The following is a 12,582-nucleotide window of genomic DNA, read 5'->3' on the forward strand; positions in this document are numbered from 1 at the left end:
CACCACAAACACACACTGGCAGCAGTGCATACCATCTCCAAGATGCACTGGAACAACTCACCAATGCTCCCTCGACAGCACTTTCCAAACCCACTACCTCTACCTACACTACATGGACTGCAGCAGTTCAAGAAGGCGGCTCACCACCTTCTTGAGGGCAATTAAGAATGGGGAATAAAAATGCTGGCCTTGTCAGTGATGCCCATGTCTAGTGAAAGAATTTTTAAGGAATTACACCAGTGTCCAGGAACTCTCATATTCTGCTGTCGCAAAACATCACCTGCCCTGCCATCGTTATTCTGTGTTAACTAATTCATTTTCCTTAATTAATTTATAATTAATAAACACAGTACTCCCAATAACCTTCACTACTGCTAGTAAATCTTACTATAACTAATGAAACCTTACATTTACTAATAACTTACATGAGTTGTGAAGATAAACAGGCAAAATATTCACCAGCCTATCACCTGTTTTCCTGTGATGTCACACTTTGACATATTAATAGATGATGATCTATATATTGTTGTTAGTTATAGGTCATTTCAAAGTATACTTTATGATTGTTAAAGTACCACGAAGGCAAAATATTTCTAAACTTGAGATTAATAATTTCTACTTTCTCTTGGCTTTTGTGAATTGACGCTTTCAAATCATACAGCTGTTTCTCGTCAGAATACATATGCTGTCCTATAATCTTTACATCAAATCCAACCACATGAAGAGTAAAGTTTAGGGATAGAAGAGGCAATGATCAAGACCACTGGTTCATGGTGAAAGTATAAGTCAAATTCCAGATATATTATATGGAAGTCCAGGAGTTTTACCACTGGTTTTGAGGTCGCACGCTGTGTAAACTGCTTCGGAGGGTGTGATCTTGAAACAAAATGCAATTAAGCTTCACCGAGAAGACCTCAAAGACAAGATATGACCCGCTTTGGCGTTTTGGGTTAAAAATTTCACTTGCATATCTGATCAAGAACATTCTTCTACAAAGCTACCATTCTTAAAAGCAAATTTTGCAAAGAGGGTGCAATACCAAGGATTGAAGTCTTCAGCTGCTTTTATCTTCGCTCCACTTTTATTTAGATTTCAGAAGATGGATATCCACGGTCCAGTTTGAATGCTTACACTGCTATATTCAGCTTCCAAATCTCAGTACCAGGCGTTGTGGGTCTATGAATACCATTGGGATAGGGGAATTTGATTTAACGGCATGTACATTAGGAAGCAGCTCAGTCACCAATCTTCTAGCATTTGAATTAAATAATACCAGTACAAACAGAAGCTTTATAGTTCCTTGATATTCCATTATCCTGATAGTTAATTATTAACTAGACAAATTACACATGTAGATACCAACAACAATTTAAACCAGGACAACCTGGTCTTAATTCTCACACAGTGGTGATTTGGAAGTGGATAAAACTTTGGTTGTTCAGTAACCACATTGTGTGTGGCAAATACAGAATTTTTTCCTAAAAAATCTTTGTAATGTGGTGGAATGCCTTACCTCAGTATTGTTTCTCAATTCCTTCCCTCGCGTTACAGATCTCAAAAGCTAATGCCTGCCAAATAGAAAACACAGTAAGGGTCACAATGAAGGTGTGAATTAGAACTTCAGATGACAATTTTTTTTAAAGCAACATATCGTTCTGGATATCCAAGGTAAGCAATCTTGATGCTGAGAACTTTGGTGTGAAAGATTAAATTTTTCACTCGCGTGTTCCCACTGTGGAGTCATATCCATCAGGAGCACAAATCGAGAAATTGTGCAGCCATGATTTTCTGTCCATTGAACTTAATAAATGGAAAATCATGGACTGAGTATGTGATTTCCTGATTTCTGATCCTGGTATTTGAGGATCTACAGCAGGAGCACACTAGCAGAAACTCTGCTCTCTACTGGCAATACATCCTACTCTCAGGTGGGCTCTCGCAGAGATTAAAATGATAGCAAACGTCCCTTCACTCTGTCCTTGACATTGCAGCTTAACCCTGCTTTCTCAAAGGCACAGGTGTCTCTCTTGTGCATCAGTATTACAAATGTCCAAATATGTAATTCCAATGACCACACTGAGGAACAAGTTGGTAGAAATCTTTGTAGAATTTATGACTCTGTGAACCGCCTTGGGGTGTTATTTCTATGTTGTATAAATGCAAGTGGTTGTTGTTATTCAATATCACAGCTAGTAGGAAGCAGCATATTCTGGCCAAACTTAATTCAAGAAAAATATTGGGCCAGATTTTCAAAGTGGTGTCGAGAACCTGACACCAGGATGAATTCTGGGTCCCATACCTCAACAGCGTCACTCGTGTGGCACTATTTTTAAACGTACGTAACCTAACAGGGCAGGAGGCTAACTCAGCACCCAAACAGTGGCACCAAGCACCGCCAGGAGGTGGGATTTACCTGCCTGGCACCAGCAGCAAAGGCAGCTGGCAGCTATGATAGGGCTTGCTGCTGTTTTGCTGAATATAGCAGGCAGCTCCTCAAAGGGTCGGCAGCATTAACGCAGAGGAATGTGGTGATGTATGTAAAATAAAGGTACAATGTTCGATCGGGGGTTAGTTGGCCCATGAAACAACAGTTTTCAACAAATGCCAAGAAGCTTTCAGATGTCCCCACAATGAATCCAACAGCTGGGCACTATTGTGCACCAGGCTGTTCAGGTTTGCCAATTTTCCCTTTGAAAACCCAGTCTTTGCCATCCTCAGCCATTAACTGGGGTAGATTGGATTCTTTGTTCTGTCCCTTCCCCCGACCAGCTCCGCCAGCTCTTTGAAATTGTAGACTGTCCCACAGGTGTCTGGATCAGAGATGACATCCAGGGCCATGATTTTTAAATTGTGCCTGCACTGGGTCCCGACCCCAGCAGCATTTGAAAATCTAACCTAAAACTGGCAGTTAGAAGGTTTCATCTGATGCCCAATTTTTTTCAATGACTAACACAGTGCTCACATACAGTTTTTTTAATTTATTTTTTCACAGGATGTGGGCGTCATTGGTAAAGTCAGCATTTGTTGGCCATTCATAATTGCACTTAAACTGAACGGTTTGCTAGACCATTTCAGAGTCAACCACATTGCTGTTGGTCTAGAGTCACATGTAGGCCAGACCAGGTAAGGGCAGCAGATTGCCCTCCCTAAAGGATATTACTGAACCTGATAGGTTTTTACAACAATCAATGATAGTTTTATGGTCATCATTACTAAGACTAGCTTTAAATTCCAGCTTTAATAATTGAATTGAAATTCCACCAGCTGCGATAGTGGGATTTGAACCCATGTCGCCAGAGCATTAACCAGGGACAGCAGCACTACCTTTTTTGTTTTTGCAGTTTCCCTTTAAAGGGCTGCCTGATTTTGTTAATTTAGTTTATTTGTTTGTGCTCAAAAGAGTTACACCACCATCTCCACCATGCTCACAGGTGATTTAAATGAGTCCCCTATTTTCCTCACTTTTAGTTATGAGTGTTAATTTACTTGTTGCTATGGTGTTTCTGTGTTTTAAATCCAAATGGAAAACACAAATAGAGGGGAGCCTTCCTTTGAATGTTGGCCCACAGAAGCTATGGTGAAATGAGAGACATGTTGCCAAAGATTTTTGTCTTGCACTCATTATGATGAATGAAGAATGCTAGGTATCTGAAAAATTTGAATAACAATTAAGCGGCCACCTTTCACGCCGTTACAGTACTATGGCAGCACAAATGGCATTTCCACTAAAAGGATGTTGCTGCCAGTCTAAAAATATGTTCTGCCTAACACACAATGTCATGTATGAATTTCAGTGCTGGTATGATGCCAGGTACACAGGCCCTATGTCCCAGCGATTAGCTGATCAACTCAAACAGCATGTTCCTTCGGTTTTTTGCACTAGGCAGAGTACAGACCATACTCAACCAGACCCACTTACAAAGCCCAAAACAAAACGTCCACTATTAGATGCGATTCCGCAATTGAGCAGCACTTGTGAACAATCCTGAGTGTGCTAATGGCTACATTAACAAACAATTTAAGATAGTCAGTCAAGCTCATAACGTGGGTCATTTATGATTGCTAGAAGTGATATACTTTAATTTGCAGGGGCCCGTTCTCTGCAAACAAAAGGAATATGTTCAAGCCTTGCTCCTTTTTTGAATTACCCGAGGAGCCTATAGTTCACCTTTGCTTCCCCATTGTAACACCTCAGCCAATCGAGTGGACTTGTCAACCAATCAGCACCCTTTTCTCCTGTAGTATAAACTTGTTATCATTTGAAATTTGGATTTCTTGCATTTGTCCAGATGAGTGCGAGACAACAACTTCAGCAACATGTCCCCCTTTCCAGCAATATTCAAGCTCTGTACTACCAAGCAACTTTTGCAGAGAGGTTATTAAGTGTTTAGCGCTGTGATAAGTGTTTTTATTGCCATCATGACTGAGTATTAGCAGTTATGGTTAACTTTCTTGAACGCCCTACACGCCTCCAATCCCTCATCCCTGGTGAGTTGGACAAGACTGAGAATGCATCATCTGGGAAAATTCACAAGCATAATCTCACACACTCTTATCTATGACATTCTGTACTCTTTCACTCAGCCAGTTCCCCCACATGTCCCCAAACTAAAGAAACAGAATTTGAAAAGTTTTGACTTCTGTATTAATTGCTGATGTCTTGATGTCAAACTCAGCCTACATAGAGGGTGTGGGCCTGGAAACCCCAGAGCAGGCATTGGGGGCAGAACTGGAGTTCAATGAAACCCACTAACAATGGTCTTGACCATATCAGAAATCCCGGGGTTTGACAATGTGAAATATCTTGAGGAGGCACCCACACAATTTCTGACTTGATGGATGTTCCCTTCTGATTTAGTGTAGGGTGTCACTTTTGGTGGGGGGGGGGGGGGGAGCAGAATTTTGCTACAGCCTTGTCAGCAACCTGTGGTAATTTGGAATCACCCAGAATCAAAGAATTGGTACAGCACAGAAGGAGGCCATTCGGCCTTTCCTGTCCCTGCAAGAGGAACTCCTTTTCCTGGTAACCTGCAACTTTTTTTCCAAACAATTTTAGAGATGCTGCTGCCTATACTCAGTTCCAACATTGCTAAGAGTGTAACTGCAGGAAAAAGACGGAAGGAATTATTTTCTCATTTAAACTGAATTATAAGATGCCTACTCATATAATATGGGTCTGTCCCCAAAAGTGCTCTAACTGGGCTGAAAATGGAGAAATCCCATTGGAATTCTTGTTCCATGTTGGATTCTGGTCCTCCCCTGCTTCCACTGCACAACAGAGCTGTTCTCCCCAGTCCCAAGAATGTCAGGGCCATATTATATTCTAAGCCAAACAGTATGGGCAAGTCCCGGCACTCCTCTTCCACATGCCCTGTGATGAGTCAACATAACTCAGACAGAATTATCTGGAAAAACTCAGCAGGTCTGGCAGCATCGACGGAGAAGAAATCAGTTAACGTTTCGAGCCTTCATGGCCCTTCGGCAGAACTGAAGCATAGTTAGGAGAAGGGAGAAATATAAACTGGTTTAAGGTGAGGTGGGGGGGGGGGAGGAGGAAGAGAGACGTTGAGGGTGTGGTGATTGTGGAGATTCACCACACCCTCAACGTCTCTCTTCACCAACCCCCCCCCGCCATCAACCTTAAACCAGTTTATATTTCTCCCTTCTCCTAACTATGCTTCAGTTCTGCCGAAGGGCCATGAAGGCTCGAAACGTTAACTGATTTCTTCTCCGCCGATGCTGCCAGACCTGCTGAGTTTTTCCAGGTAATTCTGTTTTTGTTTTGGATTTCCAGCATCCGCAGTAGCTTTTAGCTTTTTGTTTTTATAACTCAGACAGGTTAGTTAGGGTACAAATCTATTAATGGCCTCAGAATTCCAGGCCTCAAAACAGCAAATTCAGCTAGGGTTGAGGTTAACAGGGCTAAAGAGGGTGAAGAAAGTCAGCCAGGATTTCCACTCTATTACTATCCAGAGACAATGCTAGAAACATGACTAAGATCAGGAGAAGGTTTCTTTTCAAAAGTTGTGACATGTAATGCAGCATTTTACCTTTGTGATCCCCATCCTTTCTCCTCCCACTAGCCATAACCTACATGCTCAGATATGAAGAATTGTTACATAGATAAGATACTGGCAAGGGAAAAAAATAGCCCCAGAGTCTGCTCATTGATGTAGCGTTGCTGTACATTTAGCCTAAGTGAAATCAATAGCAAGACACTGCAAGCTTTAGAGTCTCAGCCTTCACCCAGTGGTAGCATTTTTTCTTCTGTATCGGAAGGCCATGAGTTCAAGCCCAACTGTAGAGGCTTGAGCATATAATTTAGGTTGATACTTCAGTACAGTACTGAAGGAATGCCATCTTTTGGATGAGAAATTAAACATAAAGTGACTCTTTGCCCTCCCAGGTTGACATAAAAGATCAAACGGCATTTTTGAAGAAGAGCAGGAATTTCTGCTGATGTCCTGGCCAACATTCATCCCTCAACTAAAACCACCCAAGTAAAACCAGTGTTCTGGTAATTTATCTGATTGTTGTTTGTGGATTGCTTGTAGTATTTGCCTACAACTGTGGCTAAACTTCAAAATGCTTCATTGGCTGCAAAGTGCTTTGGAACATCCTGTGGTCATGAAAAATGTTACATAAATACAAGTTATCTCTTTTTTAAAACAGCCACTGGTCTGAGAAATCTTGTATTGGACAATAATTGAACAATAATAAATGTATAGAAAAATCTGTTTTTGGTTTTACACCAATAGTATATTGGGGTCTTCATAGTGTAAATTGGGCCTGGCTTTATAATTACATAATCTCTCAATGTACTTCTACTACAGGTGTTACTGTGGTGACTTGATGCCAATCAATGTACATACTTGCACCAAAATAGCTGCATTTAAAATGTACACGTTCTGTGTTTGTACAGGTACAGGAATGACTAAGTGCATCAGACTACATACATGAGTGAAGAAGTGAGAAAGTCAAACAGAGAATTAAGATAACAGTTAAATTGGGTCAAAAGGAGTGTCATGCAGTGAGAATTCTGAAATGAAAATTAAAATAATTTTGTATCTAAAAGCCACAATGCCTTGTATTTATTGCAATTCTTTACTGCAACATAGTTGCAAAAGTTAAAGATATCAATTTGTTGCAAAAATTCTCTCTGACACTATTTATATTTCAAGCTTTCATGTAGGAGATCAGTTTCAGGAACACACCATCAGCCCCAGTGATTCTGGCCAACTGAATACTCAAGCTGAATTCCTGAAACCTACCTTTCATGAAAACTTGAATGTCTCACAATGGTCGCCATTATGGCGAATATCTGTCAAGATGGCTCCACCACCTATGGAAAGATAGAGGGGGGCCAATGACATCACTGATCATATCATTCATCATTTAAAAACTGTCCGCAAAACAAATGCCAAAACGCAAAATCGACAATGTGGGAACAATAACCTAATGGTCATGGTAGTGGATTAGAAACTCGAGAGAGTCAAAGTTCATTATCTCACAAAGGGAAAGTGCAAACTGAATTGAACTTGTCTGCATGCAAGCTGCCATGAAATGACCATGGAAGCTGCTCATTCACTGAGGTCCTTCATGGAGAGCAACCTCACACTTCAGCTAGTTTGGTTTGCAGGTTTCTCCAGTTCCACCCTTATGGTTAGCAGGGCTTTTCTAGAAATGGGCCTGAGACGCCACTCTGTCAGTGTTGCCTACATTCCAAGAACAGATATTTTGCAAAAAAAATCTACCGCAATCAAACTTCCCAGAACAAACAAATATTTGCATATCAGTCAATGCCAGGAATCCAACCTGGAATGGGGAAAATGTTGAAAATGCATAGCATGTCTGCTGACATCTTCAAAGAGAAAAAAAACCAAGGCTAATTGAATGCAAGACCCTTTAGAAGTCTCTTACATCCAAAATGTCACCCTGTCCTTTAACTTTGAGGATGCTGAAAGGCTTGCTGTATTTTTCCTTCCACCCACCACCCCTTATTTTCTCTTTGCACATGCTATGTGTTTCTACCATTATACACTTTCAATTCAGACTGCAGGGGTGTCATTCTTAACCGTTAAAAATCCTCCCCGAATACTCAAGGGAAATCATTTTTTTATAAGTCAGCGTCGTCGCCTCAAATAAATTGGGGGAGGGGTGTGTAATTAATAATTCTACATTAAAAAGCACGGGAGGCTGAAGCATTCCTGGCAAAGCAAGGTTACCAAACGTGTAAATGCGGCAATTATTTCAATATGATCGCCTTGTAATGGGAAGAGGCGCACATTTTGTGATGCAGCGCATGTACAAATTCAAAAAGGTTACATTATGTATTGGCAACACGGTGTCTCCAATAGTGACGGCGGACTTTAATGTTGCACGGAGCTTTGGCGGCGGTACACTTGTCCTAATTTTGCACTTGCCCGGACTGCTGTTATCATTCCAGATGAGGTGACTCGGAGGCTTTATCTTGTTCCGTATAGTTTGCTACAAGAATAATGTTTCCGTTTTTTTGGCAGCAGGATCTGCCACGTGTTCGAGCCAATATCACTTTGCAATGAAAGGAGCCCCTTCCCCGGGGAGTAAGTTTCATTGCAATCAACATATAACACACACACACACACACACGCATAAATATATATATGTACATTTCAGCCCTCTGTACCACCCACTCACATACTGACCGCGTCCACACGTCCACCCAAAAGCCAAACCTCGTCAAATCTTAATGAACACGTCGCTCGCTGCAGTAAAAGCACAAAGAGAAAAAAAAATACTTCCAGTATAGTAGAACATGCCAGGCCACAATCAATGAGAGAGAGATGAGACTTGAGACGGAGGATGCAACACTGTAAAATGATATCATGGCCCTTACCTCTCTGTATCTTGGCAGATCTGGCCATCAGTAAGCGCTTTACAAAGAAAACACACACAATTCTTTGCTTTGTCTTATGGTGGAGACCTTCTAGATAGATTTGGTGCTGTGAGTTGCGTCAGCCTTTCTTGTACTGAATGACCCACTCCACTGGAGACTCAGACTCCTCCCCTCTTGCTGAAGCCTCACATTTCATTTGTACTGGGCTGCACTCTCCAGTTCCCGCCCCGCTCAGGCGAGCATCAGACTCTTTCGCATTTACCTGATAGGCGAATCGTCAGTGCTGTGGAAGGAAGAGGAGAGCTTTGATATGTGTTAGCAATGAAACGCAACAACGGCAATTGTTGAAATTGTTTTTCATTCTGCTGCCACCGCAGTGCGTTCAAAATAAATGCTAACTAACCCATTCTGAAGAGGTTCCAAGCAGATATTGCAGAGAAGCGCGTGCATTATTTGTGAACTCGTCACCCAGAGGGCAAATTATACTCTTGTCACTGAACAGTGAATACTGTTACACCAGAAGACTAAATACTCCGGAAGAGTGGCATCAATTTGTAGGGTGTGCTTCATCTACCTGGCTTGCAGACACGAGCCCATCGCATTTAGAAAGCTGGCAGCCTGCCAATGGGATCAGCCTGTGCCAAACCTAAATGCACCTAGTCCATTCAGAACTCACCTTTTGAATCACAGTCAAAGACAGCAGTTTAATCACGATAATGAAAATAAAAATACCCACTAAATTGGCCATTTATCTCCAGCCATCTCAAGATGCCATTCGGAAGGTTAGGCAATTTACCAGCGAATGGATTTCTGAAAATGAACAGAAGAACAGAAACACTTTTCAACCTTGAGGGGACATTGAGAAGCACCAGTGATTAGGGCTCTGCTTTTATAGATATCTACATTTTATTTGCCCCAGTCTTCCTGCAAACTTCGTCCAAGGAACAGTAATTGTAAACTTAACAAATCAGGGAAAGCAAGTGACTACATTAATAATAAAAACAGAAAGTGCTGGAAAGACTCAGCAAGTCTGGCAGCATCTGAGGAGAAAGAAAAGGTTTCTCTCCACAGATGCTGTCAGAGCTGCTGAGTATTTCTAAAATTTTCTCTTTTTATTTCAGATTTCCAGCATCCACAGTATTTTGTTTTAGTATTAGTGACTACATTAAGTTTCACTGACATCCCACATCTGATACTGTAGGAGCTCTTCTCAAGTCTGGCATTATTTTTATTCTTCCATGATATGTTGTTGCTGGCCAGGCCAGCATTTGTTGCCCATTCCTAATTGCCCTGGAGAAGATGGTGGTGATCTGCCTTCTTGAACCACTGCAGTCCATGTGGTGTAGGCACACTCACAATGCTATTAAGGAGGAGTTCCAGGATTTTGACCAAGTGACAGTGAAGGAATGGCGATACATTTCCCAGTCAGGATGGTATATGGATTGGAGGAGAACTTGCAGGTTGTGGTGTTCCCATGCATCTGATGCCCTTGTCCTTCGAGATGGTAGAGGTTGTAGATTTGGAAGGTGTTGTCAAAGGAGGTTTGACAAGTTGCTGCAGTGAATCTTGTAGATGTGCACACCATTACCACTGTGTGTCTGTGGTGGAGGGAATGAATGTTTAAGATGATGGATGGGGTGCCAATCAAGCGAGCTGCTCTGTCGTGGATGAACAATTGACCCCATATTTTCTAACTTGTGCGGTCTGTCCAATGCCTTAGCACAACTTCTGGACTAAATTTCTACCAGGTGGCATGGGAATGATTAGGATAAAGGAGTGTGGGAATGTAGATTAGGCCAACAGGATCACTTTGGTGCCAGAAAGAAAAATGTTGTAAGGTGATGGGAGCTGCACATTTCCAGCACCAAATATGGCCTGCTTCCCCTTCGCTTCTACCATCTTCCAGTTTATACCTGAAAAGGGACAAAAAGAAACAAAAATAGACAGAAACTCGAAAGAACACAGGCATAAGAAGGAAACAGAAAGAAGCAGAGCAGAATACGGAAGATATGAGGGGGCGGGTCTGTCATTCTTTGTCTTATAATGTTCCTACAAAGTGACTCAGGACATTACATGAAAGGTGCTGTTTTGACCAGTGTTAATTGTTGCATGAACCAAATCCCAGAGGGAAACTTGATTTACGGGCCACAACATTTTTATTTGTGCTGTAATAATGAGAAGATGACGTACCAATCTCAGCGGTAAGAGGTCCAGTAATACTTTTGGGTTTTTAAAAATTAGAAGTAAAAGTTTTATTAACAAAAAAAACTTAAGCACACAAGATTAAAGTTATACAATTAAGACTTGTCTTACAAAACATTCTCCCAAGCTGTCTACTTGCTCAAGCCCACAAGTAAACACTCCCTTATAGATATTTAAATATGGAATCCAGTAATATTACACAAGGCAAACTGCTATAGCTTCAATAAAGATGTGTCACATGACCTTTACCCTCTTCCACTTTGCTGTGGAATCTACTTCAGAATGAAACTGCTTGCTGCAGCCCAAGGCTTCTCAACATCTCAAACAGCTCCAGCTGTCTCCAGCCATCTCAAGCTTAACGGCTTGACAGCTATCCAGCTCAATAGTTATCCATAGTAACTCTTTTTCATCTCAGGCCCATTGTTCTCACACCCCTTTGACAATCAAACCCTTCCAAATATAAGATCTTTCATGTTTCCATCCTGTCTTTGCTTTTAGAAACATAGAAGCATAGAAAATAGAAGCAGGAGTAGGTCATTTGGCCCTTCGAGCCTGCTCCACCGTTCAATATGATCATGGCTGATCCTCTATATCAACGCCATACTCCTGTGCTCTTCCCTTACCCCTTGACACCTTTAGAGTCCAGACATCTATCTATTCTCTTCTTAAATATGTTCAGTGACTTGGCCTCCACAGCCTTCTGTGGTAGAGAATTCCATAGGTTCACCACCCTCTGAAGAAGTTCCCCCTCATCTCAGTCCTAAGTGGTCTGCTCCATATCCTGAGACTGTGACCCATTGGTCTAGACACCCCAGCCAGAGGAAATATCCTCCCTCCATCCAGTCTGTCCATCCCTCTTAGAATTTTATATGTTTCATTGAGATCTCCTCTCATTCCTCTAAACTCCACTGAATGCAGGCCTAGTCGGCCCAAATTCTCCTCATATGACAATCCTGCTGTCCCAGGAGTCAGTCTGGTGAACCTTCTCTGCACTCCGTCTATGGCAAGTATATCCTTTCTTAGTTACAGAGACCAAAACGGCACACAGTAATCCAGGTGTGGTCTCACCAAGGCCCTGTATAGCTGCAGCAAGACATTCTTGTTCCTGTACTCAAGTCCTCTCGCAATGAAGGTCAACATACCATTTGCCTTCTTAACTGCTTGCTGCACCTGCATGCTTGCTTTCAGTGATTAGTGTACAAGTACACCCAGGTCCCTTTGTACATCAACATTTCCCAATCTATCACCATTTAAATAATACTCTGCCATTCTGTTTTACCTACCAAAGTGGATAACTTCACACTTACCCACGTTATACCGCATCTGCCATGTATTTGCCCACTCACTCAACCTGTCTAAATCACCTTGAAGCCTCTGAACACCCTCCTCATTGCTCACATTCCCACCAAGTTTTGCGTCACCAGCAAACTTGGAAATATTATATTTGGTTCCCTCATCCAAACCATTGATATATATTGTGAATAGCTGGGGCCCAAGCACTGATT

General features: G+C 41.8%; 1 protein-coding gene across 5 annotated transcripts in view; it reads right to left on the bottom strand.

Moving 5' to 3' along the window:
- The window catches only part of slc6a9 (solute carrier family 6 member 9), a 235,565-nt gene extending 226,523 nt beyond the window's left edge, over positions 1 to 9,042 (bottom strand). For 3 of the 5 annotated variants that reach the window (XM_078560986.1, XM_078560981.1, XM_078560983.1), the window contains exons 1-2: positions 8,876 to 9,042; positions 1,514 to 1,568 (exon numbers count right to left, since the gene is read on the bottom strand). The gene's annotated coding sequence lies outside the window, so the exon portion shown is untranslated. Of the gene's footprint in view, positions 1 to 1,039; positions 1,183 to 1,513; positions 1,569 to 8,875 lie in introns of those variants that run through there. The other 2 variants (XM_078560985.1, XM_078560984.1) reach the window with 2 other exon arrangements.
- Between the last annotated feature and the right edge of the window lie 3,540 nt (positions 9,043 to 12,582).

The sequence above is a fragment of the Cetorhinus maximus genome, chromosome 17 (assembly GCF_964194155.1).
Source record: "Cetorhinus maximus chromosome 17, sCetMax3.hap1.1, whole genome shotgun sequence".
NCBI lineage: Eukaryota > Metazoa > Chordata > Chondrichthyes > Lamniformes > Cetorhinidae > Cetorhinus > Cetorhinus maximus.